The 13,679-nt window shown below is 44.2% G+C and overlaps 5 non-coding genes across 5 annotated transcripts; all 5 read right to left on the bottom strand.

Moving 5' to 3' along the window:
- Window positions 1-2,537: 2,537 nt before the first annotated feature.
- On the bottom strand, window positions 2,538-2,611 carry TRNAI-AAU (transfer RNA isoleucine (anticodon AAU)). Its single transcript has one exon. It is a non-coding gene; the product is annotated as a tRNA-Ile (tRNA).
- Window positions 2,612-4,129: 1,518 nt separating this feature from the next.
- TRNAI-AAU (transfer RNA isoleucine (anticodon AAU)) lies at window positions 4,130-4,203 on the bottom strand. Its single transcript has one exon. It is a non-coding gene; the product is annotated as a tRNA-Ile (tRNA).
- Window positions 4,204-7,302: 3,099 nt separating this feature from the next.
- Window positions 7,303-7,376, bottom strand: TRNAI-AAU (transfer RNA isoleucine (anticodon AAU)). Its single transcript has one exon. It is a non-coding gene; the product is annotated as a tRNA-Ile (tRNA).
- Window positions 7,377-9,210: 1,834 nt separating this feature from the next.
- On the bottom strand, window positions 9,211-9,284 carry TRNAI-AAU (transfer RNA isoleucine (anticodon AAU)). The gene has a single exon. It is a non-coding gene; the product is annotated as a tRNA-Ile (tRNA).
- A 3,747-nt stretch (window positions 9,285-13,031) lies between these two features.
- Window positions 13,032-13,105, bottom strand: TRNAI-AAU (transfer RNA isoleucine (anticodon AAU)). The gene has a single exon. It is a non-coding gene; the product is annotated as a tRNA-Ile (tRNA).
- Between the last annotated feature and the right edge of the window lie 574 nt (window positions 13,106-13,679).

Here is a 13,679-nt window from a genome sequence, read left to right as displayed (position 1 = left end):
CCTAACTCATTCACAAATACAACCCTTATCCTCACAACAACATTGGTTATGTCCGCAGCAGTACTGACCCGTGACTATGTATGCACAGCTGCTTCCAACAAAACAGCAATCTTGTGTTAGTAACTCTAAAGCTGTGAGTGCCAATTCTGCATCAATCTCATGCTTCTGCAGAAATATTTCCCAAAATGACAAGGAGGCCAATACGGGGACCCGTGACCTTGCCATTATTAGCACCACGCTCTAACCAAATGAGCTAAACAGCCAGCTGAGACTTTTGTTTCTGACTCAAGCATAAGCAGGAGGCCAGTTGTAGGGGGATGTTTTCTTCCCTTGGAAAAAAAATGCCTAACTCATTCACACAGACAACCCTTATCCTCACAACAACCTAAAGAAAAACTCCATGTGATCTGAAGGAAATTCATGAATATTACAATTATCTTCAAACTGACTTGTGGCCTGCATCACATTTAGGTAGTACTGCGACAAAGAAGGTTAAATGCATCTCATTGGTCATTTCCCACAGCAGTACTGACCTGTGACCATTTATGGACTGCTGCTTCCAACAAAACAGCAAACTTGTCATAGTAAATCTAAAGCTGTGGGTGGGAATTCTGCATCAATCTAATGCTTCTGAAGACATTTTTCCCAAATTGACAAAGTGGCCAATACTGGGATCAAATTCACTAACTTGGCGTGATTAGCACCATGCTCAGTCACAAAAAGTATGCTTCTGACTGGAGCATAGGAGGGAGGCCAGTTGCAGGGGGGAGTTTTCTTTCCTTGAAAGAAAATGCCTAACTCATTCACAAATACAACCCTTATCCTCACCACAACATTGGTTATGTCCGCAGCAGTACTGACCCGTGACTATGTATGCACAGCTGCTTCCAACAAAACAGCAATCTTGTGTTAGTAACTCTAAAGCTGTGAGTGCCAATTCTGCATCAATCTCATCCTTCTGCAGAAATATTTCCCAAAATGACAAAGTGGCCAATACGGGGATCAAACCTGTGACCTTGGCGTTATTAGCACCACGCTCTAACCAACTGCGCTAACCGGCCAGCTGAGAGGCATATTTCTGACTGGAGCATAAGAGGGAGGCCAGTTGCATGGGGATTTTTTCTTCCCTTGGAAAAAAATGCCTAACTCATTCACACATAAAACCTTTATCCTCACAACAACCTAAAGAAAAACTACATGTGATCTGAAGGAAATTCACGAATATGACAATTATCTTCAAACTGACTTGTAGCCTGTATCACATTTAAGTAGAACTGGGACAAAGAAGGTTAAATGCATCTCATTGGTCATTTCCCACAGCAGTACTGACCTGTGACCATTTATGGACTGCTGCTTCCAACAAAACAGCAAACTAGTCATAGTAAATCTAAAGCTGTGGGTGGGAATTCTGCATCAATCTCATGCTTCTGCAGAAATATTTCCCAAATTGACAAAGTGGCCAATACTGGGATCAAATTCGCTGACTTGGCGTGATTAGCACCATGCTCAGTCAGAAAAAGTATGCCTTCTGACTGGAGCATAGGAGGGAGGCCAGTTGCTGGGGGTAGTTTTCTTCCCTTGAAAGAAAATGCCTAACTCATTCACAAATACAACCCTTATCCTCACAACAACATTGGTTATGTCCCGCAGCAGTACTGACCCGTGACCATGTATGCACAGCTGCTACCAACAAAACAGCAATCTTGTGTTAGTAACTCTAAAGCTGTGAGTGCCAATTCTGCATCAATCTCATGCTTCTGCAGAAATATTTCCCAAAATGACAAAGTGCCCAATACGGGGATCCAACCCGTGACCATGGCGTTATTAGCACCACGCTCTAACCAACTGAGCTAACCGGCCAGCTGAAAGTCTTTTTCCCTTGGAAAAAAAATGCCTAACTCATTCACACATAAAACCCTTATCCTCACAACAACCTAAAGAAAAACTACATGTGATCTGAAGGAAATTCATGAATATGACAATTATCTTCAAACTGACTTGTAGCCTGCATCACATTTAAGTAGAACTGGGACAAAGAAGGTTAAATGCATCTCATTGGTCATTTCCCACAGCAGTACTGACCTGTGACCATTTATGGACTGCTGCTTCCAACAAAACAGCAAACTAGTCATAGTAAATCTAAAGCTGTGGGTGGGAATTCTGCATCAATCTCATGCTTCTGCAGAAATATTTCCCAAATTGACAAAGTGGCCAATACTGGGATCAAATACGCTAACTTGGCGTGATTAGCACCATGCTCAGTCAGAAAAAGTATGCCTTCTGACTGGAGCATAGGAGGGAGGCCAGTTGCAGGGGGGAGTTTTCTTCCCTTGAAAGAAAATGCCTAACTCATTCACAAATACAACCCTTATCCTCACAACAACATTGGTTATGTCCGCAGCAGTACTGACCCGTGACTATGTATGCACAGCTGCTTCCAACAAAACAGCAATCTTGTGTTAGTAACTCTAAAGCTGTGAGTGCCAATTCTGCATCAATCTCATCCTTCTGCAGAAATATTTCCCAAAAAGACAAAGTGGCCAATACGGGGATCGAACCCGTGACCTTGGCGTTATTAGCACCACACTCTAACCAACTGAGCTAACCGTCCAGCTGAGAGGCTATTTCTAACTGGAGCATAAGAGGGAGGCCAGTTGCAGGGGGATTTTTTCTTCCCTTGGAAAAAAAATGCCTAACTCATTCACACATAAAACCCTTATCCTCACAACAACCTAAAGAAAAACTACATGTGATCTGAAGGAAATTCACGAATATGACAATTATCTTCAAACTGACTTGTAGCCTGCATCACATTTAAGTAGAACTGGGACAAAGAAGGTTAAATGCATCTCATTGGTCATTTCCCACAGCAGTACTGACCTGTGACCATTTATGGACTGCTGCTTCCAACAAAACAGGAAACTAGTCATAGTAAATCTAAAGCTGTGGGTGGGAATTCTGCATCAATCTCATGCTTCTGCAGAAATATTTCCCAAATTGACAAAGTGGCCAATACTGGGATCACATTCGCTAACTTGGCGTGATTAGCACCATGCTCAGTCAGAAAAAGTATGCCTTCTGACTGGAGCATAGGAGGGAGGACAGTTGCAGGGGGGAGCTTTCTTCCCTTGAAAGAAAATGCCTAACTCATTCACAAATACAACCCTTATCCTCACAACAACATTGGTTATGTCCCGCAGCAGTACTGACCCGTGATCATGTATGCACAGCTGCTTCCAACAAAACAGCAATCTTGTGTTAGTAACTCTAAAGCTGTGAGTGCCAATTCTGCATCAATCTCATGCTTCTGCAGAAATATTTCCCAAAATGAGAAGGAGGCCAATACGGGGACCCGTGACCTTGCCATTATTAGCACCACGCTCTAACCAACTGAGCTAACCGACCAGCTGAGAGTTTTGTTTCTGACTCAAGCATAAGCAGGAGGCCAGTTGTAGGGGGATGTTTTCTTCCCTTGGAAAAAAAATGCCTAACTCATTCACACAGACAACCCTTATCCTCACAACAACCTAAAGAAAAACTCCATGTGATCTGAAGGAAATTCATGAATATTACAATTATCTTCAAACTGACTTGTGGCCTGCATCACATTTAGGTAGTACTGCGACAAAGAAGGTTAAATGCATCTCATTGGTCATTTCCCACAGCAGTACTGACCTGTGACCATTTATGGACTGCTGCTTCCAACAAAACAGCAAACTTGTCATAGTAAATCTAAAGCTGTGGGTGGGAATTCTGCATCAATCTAATGCTTCTGCAGACATTTTTCCCAAATTGACAAAGTGGCCAATACTGGGATCAAATTCACTAACTTGGCGTGATTAGCACCATGCTCAGTCAGAAAAAGTATGCTTCTGACTGGAGCATAGGAGGGAGGCCAGTTGCAGGGGGGAGTTTTCTTTCCTTGAAAGAAAATGCCCAACTCATTCACAAATACAACCCTTATCCTCACCACAACATTGGTTATGTCCGCAGCAGTACTGACCCGTGACTATGTATGCACAGCTGCTTCCAACAAAACAGCAATCTTGTGTTAGTAACTCTAAAGCTGTGAGTGCCAATTCTGCATCAATCTCATCCTTCTGCAGAAATGTTTCCCAAAATGACAAAGTGGCCAATACGGGAATCGAACCCGTGACCTTGGCGTTATTAGCACCACACTCTAACCAACTGAGCTAACCGGCCAGCTGAGAGGCATATTAATGACTGGACCATAAGAGGGAGGCCAGTTGCAGGGGGGTTTTTTCTTCCCTTGGAAAAAAAATGCCTAACTCATTCACACATAAAACCCTTATCCTCACAACAACCTAAAGAAAAACTACATGTGATCTGAAGGAAATTCATGAATATGACAATTATCTTCAAACTGACTTGTAGCCTGCATCACATTTAAGTAGAACTGGGACAAAGAAGGTTAAATGCATCTCATTGGTCATTTCCCACAGCAGTACTGACCTGTGACCATTTATGGACTGCTGCTTCCAACAAAACAGCAAACTTGTCATAGTAAATCTAAAGCTGTGCGTGGGAATTCTGCATCAATCTCATGCTTCTGCAGAAATATTTCCCAAATTGACAAAGTGGCCAATACTGGGATCAAATTCGCTAACTTGGCGTGATTAGCACCATGCTCAGTCAGAAAAAGTATGCCTTCTGACTGGAGCATAGGAGGGAGGCCAGTTGCAGGGGGGAGTTTTCTTCCCTTGAAAGAAAATGCCTAACTCATTCACAAATACAACCCTTATCCTCACAACAACATTGGTTATGTCCGCAGTAGTACTGACCCGTGACTATGTATGCACAGCTGCTTCCAACAAAACAGCAATCTTGTGTTAGTAACTCTAAAGCTGTGAGTGCCAATTCTGCATCAATCTCATCCTTCTGCAGAAATATTTCCCAAATTGACAAAGTGGCCAATACTGGGATCAAATTCGCTAACTTGGCGTGATTAGCACCATGCTCAGTCAGAAAAAGTAAGCCTTCTGACTGGAGCATAGGAGGGAGGCCAGTTGCAGGGGGATTTTTTCTTCCCTTGGAAAAAAAATGCCTAACTCATTCACACATAAAACCCTTATCCTCACAACAACCTAAAGAAAAACTACATGTGATCTGAAGGAAATTCATGAATATGACAATTATCTTCAAACTGACTTGTAGCCTGCATCACATTTAAGTAGAACTGGGACAAAGAAGGTTAAATGCATCTCATTGGTCATTTCCCACAGCAGTACTGACCTGTGACCATTTATGGACTGCTGCTTCCAACAAAACAGCAAACTAGTCATAGCAAATCTAAAGCTGTGGGTGGGAATTCTGCATCAATCTCATGCTTCTGCAGAAATATTTCCCAAATTGACAAAGTGGCCAATACTGGGATCAAATTCGCTAACTTGGCGTGATTAGCACCATGCTCAGTCAGAAAAAGTATGCCTTCTGACTGGAGCATAGGAGGGAGGCCAGTTGCAGGGGGGAGTTTTCTTCCCTTGAAAGAAAATGCCTAACTCATTCACAAATACAACCCTTATCCTCACAACAACATTGGTTATGTCCCGCAGCAGTACTGACCCGTGATCATGTATGCACAGCTGCTTCCAACAAAACAGCAATCTTGTGTTAGTAACTCTAAAGCTGTGAGTGCCAATTCTGCATCAATCTCATGCTTCTGCAGAAATATTTCCCAAAATGACAAAGTGGCCAATACGGGCATCGAACCCCTGAACTTGGCGTTATAAGTACTACGCTCTAACCAACTGAGCTAACCGTCCAGCTGAGAGTCCTGTTTTTGACTGGAGCATAAGAGGGAGGCCAGTTGCAGGGCGATTTTTTCTTCCCTTGGAAAAAAAATGCCTAAGTCATTCACACATAAAACCCTTATCCTCACAACAACCTAAAGAAAAACTACATGTGATCTGAAGGAAATTCATGAATATGACAATTATCTTCAAACTGACTTGTAGCCTGCATCACATTTAAGTAGAACTGGGACAAAGAAGGTTAAATGCATCTCATTGGTCATTTCCCACAGCAGTACTGACCTGTGACCATTTATGGACTGCTGCTTCCAACAAAACAGCAAACTAGTCATAGTAAATCTAAAGCTGTGGGTGGGAATTCTGCATCAATCTCATGCTTCTGCAGAAATATTTTCCAAATTGACAAAGTGGCCAATACTGGGATCAAATCCGCTAACTTGGCGTGATTAGCACCATGCTCAGTCAGAAAAAGTATGCCTTCTGACTGGAGCATAGGAGGGAGGCCAGTTGCAGGGGGGAGTTTTCTTCCCTTGAAAGAAAATGCCTAACTCATTCACAAATACAACCCTTATCCTCACAACAACATTGGTTATGTCCCGCAGCAGTACTGACCCGTGACCATGTATGCACAGCTGCTTCCAACAAAACAGCAATCTTGTGTTAGTAACTCTAAAGCTGTGAGTGCCAATTCTGCATCAATCTCATGCTTCTGCAGAAATATTTCCCAAAATGACAAGGAGGCCAATACGGGGACCCGTGACCTTGCCATTATTAGCACCACGCTCTAACCAAATGAGCTAAACAGCCAGCTGAGAGTTTTGTTTCTGACTCAAGCATAAGCAGGAGGCCAGTTGTAGGGGGATGTTTTCTTCCCTTGGAAAAAAAATGCCTAACTCATTCACACAGACAACCCTTATCCTCCCAACAACCTAAAGAAAAACTCCATGTGATCTGAAGGAAATTCATGAATATTACAATTATCTTCAAACTGACTTGTGGCCTGCATCACATTTAGGTAGTACTGCGACAAAGAAGGTTAAATGCATCTCATTGGTCATTTCCCACAGCAGTACTGACCTGTGACCATTTATGGACTGCTGCTTCCAACAAAACAGCAAACTTGTCATAGTAAATCTAAAGCTGTGGGTGGGAATTCTGCATCAATCTAATGCTTCTGAAGACATTTTTCCCAAATTGACAAAGTGGCCAATACTGGGATCAAATTCACTAACTTGGCGTGATTAGCACCATGCTCAGTCACAAAAAGTATGCTTCTGACTGGAGCATAGGAGGGAGGCCAGTTGCAGGGGGGAGTTTTCTTTCCTTGAAAGAAAATGCCTAACTCATTCACAAATACAACCCTTATCCTCACCACAACATTGGTTATGTCCGCAGCAGTACTGACCCGTGACTATGTATGCACAGCTGCTTCCAACAAAACAGCAATCTTGTGTTAGTAACTCTAAAGCTGTGAGTGCCAATTCTGCATCAATCTCATCCTTCTGCAGAAATATTTCCCAAAATGACAAAGTGGCCAATACGGGGATCGAACCCGTGACCTTGGCGTTATTAGCACCACACTCTAACCAACTGAGCTAACCGGCCAGCTGAGAAGCATATTAATGACTGGACCATAAGAGGGAGGCCAGTTGCAGGGGGGTTTTTTCTTCCCTTGGAAAAAAAATGCCTAACTCATTCACACATAAAACCCTTATCCTCACAACAACCTAAAGAAAAACTACATGTGATCTGAAGGAAATTCATGAATATGACAATTATCTTCAAACTGACTTGTAGCCTGCATCACATTTAAGTAGAACTGGGACAAAGAAGGTTAAATGCATCTAATTGGTCATTTCCCACAGCAGTACTGACCTGTGACCATTTATGGACTGCTGCTTCCAACAAAACAGCAAACTTGTCATAGTAAATCTAAAGCTGTGCGTGGGAATTCTGCATCAATCTCATGCTTCTGCAGAAATATTTCCCAAATTGACAAAGTGGCCAATACTGGGATCAAATTCGCTAACTTGGCGTGATTAGCACCATGCTCAGTCAGAAAAAGTATGCCTTCTGACTGGAGCATAGGAGGGAGGCCAGTTGCAGGGGGGAGTTTTCTTCCCTTGAAAGAAAATGCCTAACTCATTCACAAATACAACCCTTATCCTCACAACAACATTGGTTATGTCCGCAGTAGTACTGACCCGTGACTATGTATGCACAGCTGCTTCCAACAAAACAGCAATCTTGTGTTAGTAACTCTAAAGCTGTGAGTGCCAATTCTGCATCAATCTCATCCTTCTGCAGAAATATTTCCCAAAGTGACAAAGTGGCCAATACTGGGATCAAATTCGCTAACTTGGCGTGATTAGCACCATGCTCAGTCAGAAAAAGTAAGCCTTCTGACTGGAGCATAGGAGGGAGGCCAGTTGCAGGGGGATTTTTTCTTCCCTTGGAAAAAAAATGCCTAACTCATTCACACATAAAACCCTTATCCTCACAACAACCTAAAGAAAAACTACATGTGATCTGAAGGAAATTCATGAATATGACAATTATCTTCAAACTGACTTGTAGCCTGCATCACATTTAAGTAGAACTGGGACAAAGAAGGTTAAATGCATCTCATTGGTCATTTCCCACAGCAGTACTGACCTGTGACCATTTATGGACTGCTGCTTCCAACAAAACAGCAAACTAGTCATAGTAAATCTAAAGCTGTGGGTGGGAATTCTGCATCAATCTCATGCTTCTGCAGAAATATTTCCCAAATTGACAAAGTGGCCAATACTGGGATCAAATTCGCTAACTTGGCGTGATTAGCACCATGCTCAGTCAGAAAAAGTATGCCTTCTGACTGGAGCATAGGAGGGAGGCCAGTTGCAGGGGGGAGTTTTCTTCCCTTGAAAGAAAATGCCTAACTCATTCACAAATACAACCCTTATCCTCACAACAACATTGGTTATGTCCGCAGTAGTACTGACCCGTGACTATGTATGCACAGCTGCTTCCAACAAAACAGCAATCTTGTGTTAGTAACTCTAAAGCTGTGAGTGCCAATTCTGCATCAATCTCATCCTTCTGCAGAAATATTTCCCAAATTGACAAAGTGGCCAATACTGGGATCAAATTCGCTAACTTGGCGTGATTAGCACCATGCTCAGTCAGAAAAAGTAAGCCTTCTGACTGGAGCATAGGAGGGAGGCCAGTTGCAGGGGGGAGTTTTCTTCCCTTGAAAGAAAATGCCTAACTCATTCACAAATACAACCCTTATCCTCACAACAACATTGGTTATGTCCGCAGCAGTACTGACCCGTGACTATGTATGCACAGCTGCTTCCAACAAAACAGCAATCTTGTGTTAGTAACTCTAAAGCTGTGAGTGCCAATTCTGCATCAATCTCATCCTTCTGCAGAAATATTTCCCAAAATGACAAAGTGGCCAATACGGGGATCGAACCCGTGACCTTGGCGTTATTAGCACCACGCTCTAACCAACTGAGCTAACCGGCCAGCTGAGAGGCATATTTCTGACTGGAGCATAAGAGGGAGGCCAGTTGCACTGGGATGTTTTCTTCCCTTGGAAAAAAAATGCCTAACTCATTCACACATAAAACCCTTATCCTCACAACAACCTAAAGAAAAACTACATGTGATCTGAAGGAAATTCACGAATATGACAATTATCTTCAAACTGACTTGTAGCCTGCATCACATTTAAGTAGAACTGGGACAAAGAAGGTTAAATGCATCTCATTGGTCATTTCCCACAGCAGTACTGACCTGTGACCATTTATGGACTGCTGCTTCCAACAAAACAGGAAACTAGTCATAGTAAATCTAAAGCTGTGGGTGGGAATTCTGCATCAATCTCATGCTTCTGCAGAAATATTTCCCAAATTGACAAAGTGGCCAGTACTGGGATCAAATTCGCTAACTTGGCGTGATTAGCACCATGCTCAGTCAGAGAAAGTATGCCTTCTGACTGGAGCATAGGAGGGAGACAAGTTGCAGGGGGGAGTTTTCTTCCCTTGAAAGAAAATGCCTAACTCATTCACAAATACAACCCTTATCCTCACAACAACATTGGTTATGTCCGCAGTAGTACTGACCCGTGACTATGTATGCACAGCTGCTTCCAACAAAACAGCAATCTTGTGTTAGTAACTCTAAAGCTGTGAGTGCCAATTCTGCATCAATCTCATCCTTCTGCAGAAATATTTCCCAAATTGACAAAGTGGCCAATACTGGGATCAAATTCGCTAACTTGGCGTTATTAGCAACATGCTCAGTCAGAAAAAGTAAGCCTTCTGACTGGAGCATAGGAGGGAGGCCAGTTGCAGGGGGGAGTTTTCTTCCCTTGAAAGAAAATGCCTAACTCATTCACAAATACAACCCTTATCCTCACAACAACATTGGTTATGTCCGCAGCAGTACTGACCCGTGACTATGTATGCACAGCTGCTTCCAACAAAACAGCAATCTTGTGTTAGTAACTCTAAAGCTGTGAGTGCCAATTCTGCATCAATCTCATCCTTCTGCAGAAATATTTCCCAAAATGACAAAGTGGCCAATACGGGGATCGAACTCGTGACCTTGGCATTATTAACACCACGCTCTAACCAACTGAGCTAACCGGCCAGCTGAGAGGCATATTTCTAACTGGAGCATAAGAGGGAGGCCAGTTGCAGGGGGATTTTTTCTTCCCTTGGAAAAAAAATGCCTAACTCATTCACACATAAAACCCTTATCCTCACAACAACCTAAAGAAAAACTACATGTGATCTGAAGGAAATTCACGAATATGACAATTATCTTCAAACTGACTTGTAGCCTGCATCACATTTAAGTAGAACTGGGACAAAGAAGGTTAAATGCATCTCATTGGTCATTTCCCACAGCAGTACTGACCTGTGACCATTTATGGACTGCTGCTTCCAACAAAACAGGAAACTAGTCATAGTAAATCTAAAGCTGTGGGTGGGAATTCTGCATCAATCTCATGCTTCTGCAGAAATATTTCCCAAATTGACAAAGTGGCCAATACTGGGATCAAATTCGCTAACTTGGCGTGATTAGCACCATGCTCAGTCAGAAAAAGTATGCCTTCTGACTGGAGCATAGGAGGGAGGCCAGTTGCAGGGGGGAGTTTTCTTCCCTTGAAAGAAAATGCCTAACTCATTCACAAATACAACCCTTATCCTCACAACAACATTGGTTATGTCTGCAGTAGTACTGACCCGTGACTATGTATGCACAGCTGCTTCCAACAAAACAGCAATCTTGTGTTAGTAACTCTAAAGCTGTGAGTGCCAATTCTGCATCAATCTCATCCTTCTGCAGAAATATTTCCCAAATTGACAAAGTGGCCAATACTGGGATCAAATTCGCTAACTTGGCGTGATTAGCACCATGCTCAGTCAGAAAAAGTATGCCTTCTGACTGGAGCATAGGAGGGAGGCCAGTTGCAGGGGGGAGTTTTCTTCCCTTGAAAGAAAATGCCTAACTCATTCACAAATACAACCCTTATCCTCACAACAACATTGGTTATGTCCCGCAGCAGTACTGACCCGTGACCATGTATGCACAGCTATGATATGATATGATATGATATGGTATTTGCAACGCGCCTATACACAGGTGTTTCAAGGCGCGACGAGGCAGGGAGGGGAGGGACAAGGGGAGACAGACAACGATCCTACTAGGCCAGGTGTCATTCAGATCGCGCAAGTGCAGGGGTGGGGGAGGGGGAAAAGTGCAAGGGGAAGGGGAGGGGGGAAGTGCAGTACAAGGTAAGTGGCGTAAAGTAATAAATAAATAAATAGGGCCAGCTGGTGGCAAGTGCGAGGTAAGTGCAGAGCAAGTGCTGGGGAAGGGGGGGCTGTAGGGATACAGAGACAGTCCCGCAGTGCAAAGGGGTTCCAGGGCATCAGTGCAAGTGGAGAGTGGCTGGGCCCAGGACCGAGGCTGTTTAGAGTGGTCCGGTTGCAGGATCAGTGCAGTTTCAGTGAACAATTAATTAGCTGTTCAGCAGGGGAGAGGGAGAGAGAAAGCAGAAGCAAAGAGGAAGGTTTTGAGGTGCTTCCGGAACCAGAGATGGTTCTCCTCAAGTTCAGGGAGGCAGGAAGGCTGTTCCAGAGGGAGGCCCCTGCCGCGGAGAGAGATCTACCCCCAGCTCGATGCTTCGAGAAGCGGCTAACCCTGAGGGAATTGGAGGCGGATGAGCGAAGGGCTCGGGAAGGAAGATATTTGGGAAGAGAGAGTTGAAGGTATTTAGGACCCAGGCCCCAGAAGGCCTTGTGGACAATGCAGAGGGTTTTGAACTTTATCCTCGCAGCCACTGGGAGCCAGTGTAGAGATTTCAGTCCTGGAGAGATACGGTCCCTGGGCTTGAGGCCAAGGACAAGTCTCGCAGTTCTGTTCTGGATGAGTTGCAGAGGGCGGAGAGTGGAGGCAGGCAGGTTAAGATAGAGGCTGTTACAGTAGTCCAGCTTCGAGAGAACCAGGGCTCGGGAGACAGTGAGCTTCTGGGGGAAGGAGAGGAAGGGAAGAATACCTCTGAGGAGGTGCAGCTGGTAGTGTGACCTCTTGGCGACGTCAGAAATATGAGGAGAGAAGGAGAGTGTGGAGTCGAAGATGACCCCAAGGTTTTTTGCCTTGCCGGTAGGAGCAGGGAGGGGGCCAAGGGAGGCAGGCCAGAGAGCTGCAGGGAAGGAGGGAGTGGGAGTACCGATGAGTAGAATCTCAGTCTTACTGGCATTAAGGCAGAGGTCATTGGCGGCACACCATTCTTGGATAGCAGACAGACAGTCCGAGATGAGGGAAGGAGAGGGGGAGGCTGAGGGTAGCCTGAAAATGAGCTGGGTATCGTCCGCATAGCACTGGAAATTAGGGCAGAGAGCGGCGATGCGGTGGGCAAGGAGTGCCAGATACTGGTTGAACAGCCAGGGAGATAGATTAGATCCCTGGGGGACACCACAGGTGGAGAAAAAGATGTCGGAGAGGAAGGACCCCAGTTGGACCTGGGAGGGTCGATTTGTAAGGAAAGAGGTCAGCCACGCCAGAGCCTGACCAGTGATACCCAGGTTTTCCCGGAGACGGTTGAGCAGGATGGCATGGTTGACAGTGTCAAAGGCAGAGGAGAGATCGAGCAGCTGCTACCAACAAAACAGCAATCTTGTGTTAGTAACTCTAAAGCTGTGAGTGCCAATTCTGCATCAATCTCATGCTTCTGCAGAAATATTTCCCAAAATGACAAAGTGGCCAATACGGGGATCGAACCCGTGACCTTGGCGTTATTAGCAACACGCTCTAACCAACTGAGCTAACCGGCCAGCTGAGAGTCTTTTTCCCTTGGAAAAAAAATGCCTAACTCATTCACACATAAAACCCTTATCCTTACAACAACCTAAAGAAAAACTACATGTGATCTGAAGGAAATTCATGAATATGACAATTATCTTCAAACTGACTTGTAGCCTGCATCACATTTAAGTAGAACTGGGACAAAGAAGGTTAAATGCATCTCATTGGTCATTTCCCACAGCAGTACTGACCTGTGACCATTTATGGACTGCTGCTTCCAACAAAACAGCAAACTAGTCATAGTAAATCTAAAGCTGTGGGTGGGAATTCTGCATCAATCTCATGCTTCTGCAGAAATATTTCCCAAATTGACAAAGTGGCCAATACTGGGATCAAATTCGCTAACTTGGCGTGATTAGCACCATGCTCAGTCAGAAAAAGTATGCCTTCTGACTGGAGCATAGGAGGGAGGCCAGTTGCAGGGGGGAGTTTTCTTCCCTTGAAAGAAAATGCCTAACTCATTCACAAATACAACCCTTATCCTCACAACAACATTGGTTATGTCCGCAGCAGTACTGACCCGTGACTATGTATGCACAGCTG

The sequence above is a fragment of the Ambystoma mexicanum genome, chromosome 1p, assembly GCF_040938575.1.
Source record: "Ambystoma mexicanum isolate Mex_15411 chromosome 1p, UKY_AmexF1_1, whole genome shotgun sequence".
Lineage (NCBI taxonomy): Eukaryota > Metazoa > Chordata > Amphibia > Caudata > Ambystomatidae > Ambystoma > Ambystoma mexicanum.
Note: the sequence above shows the minus strand (reverse complement) of the source record. Positions and strands in the feature narration are given on the sequence as shown.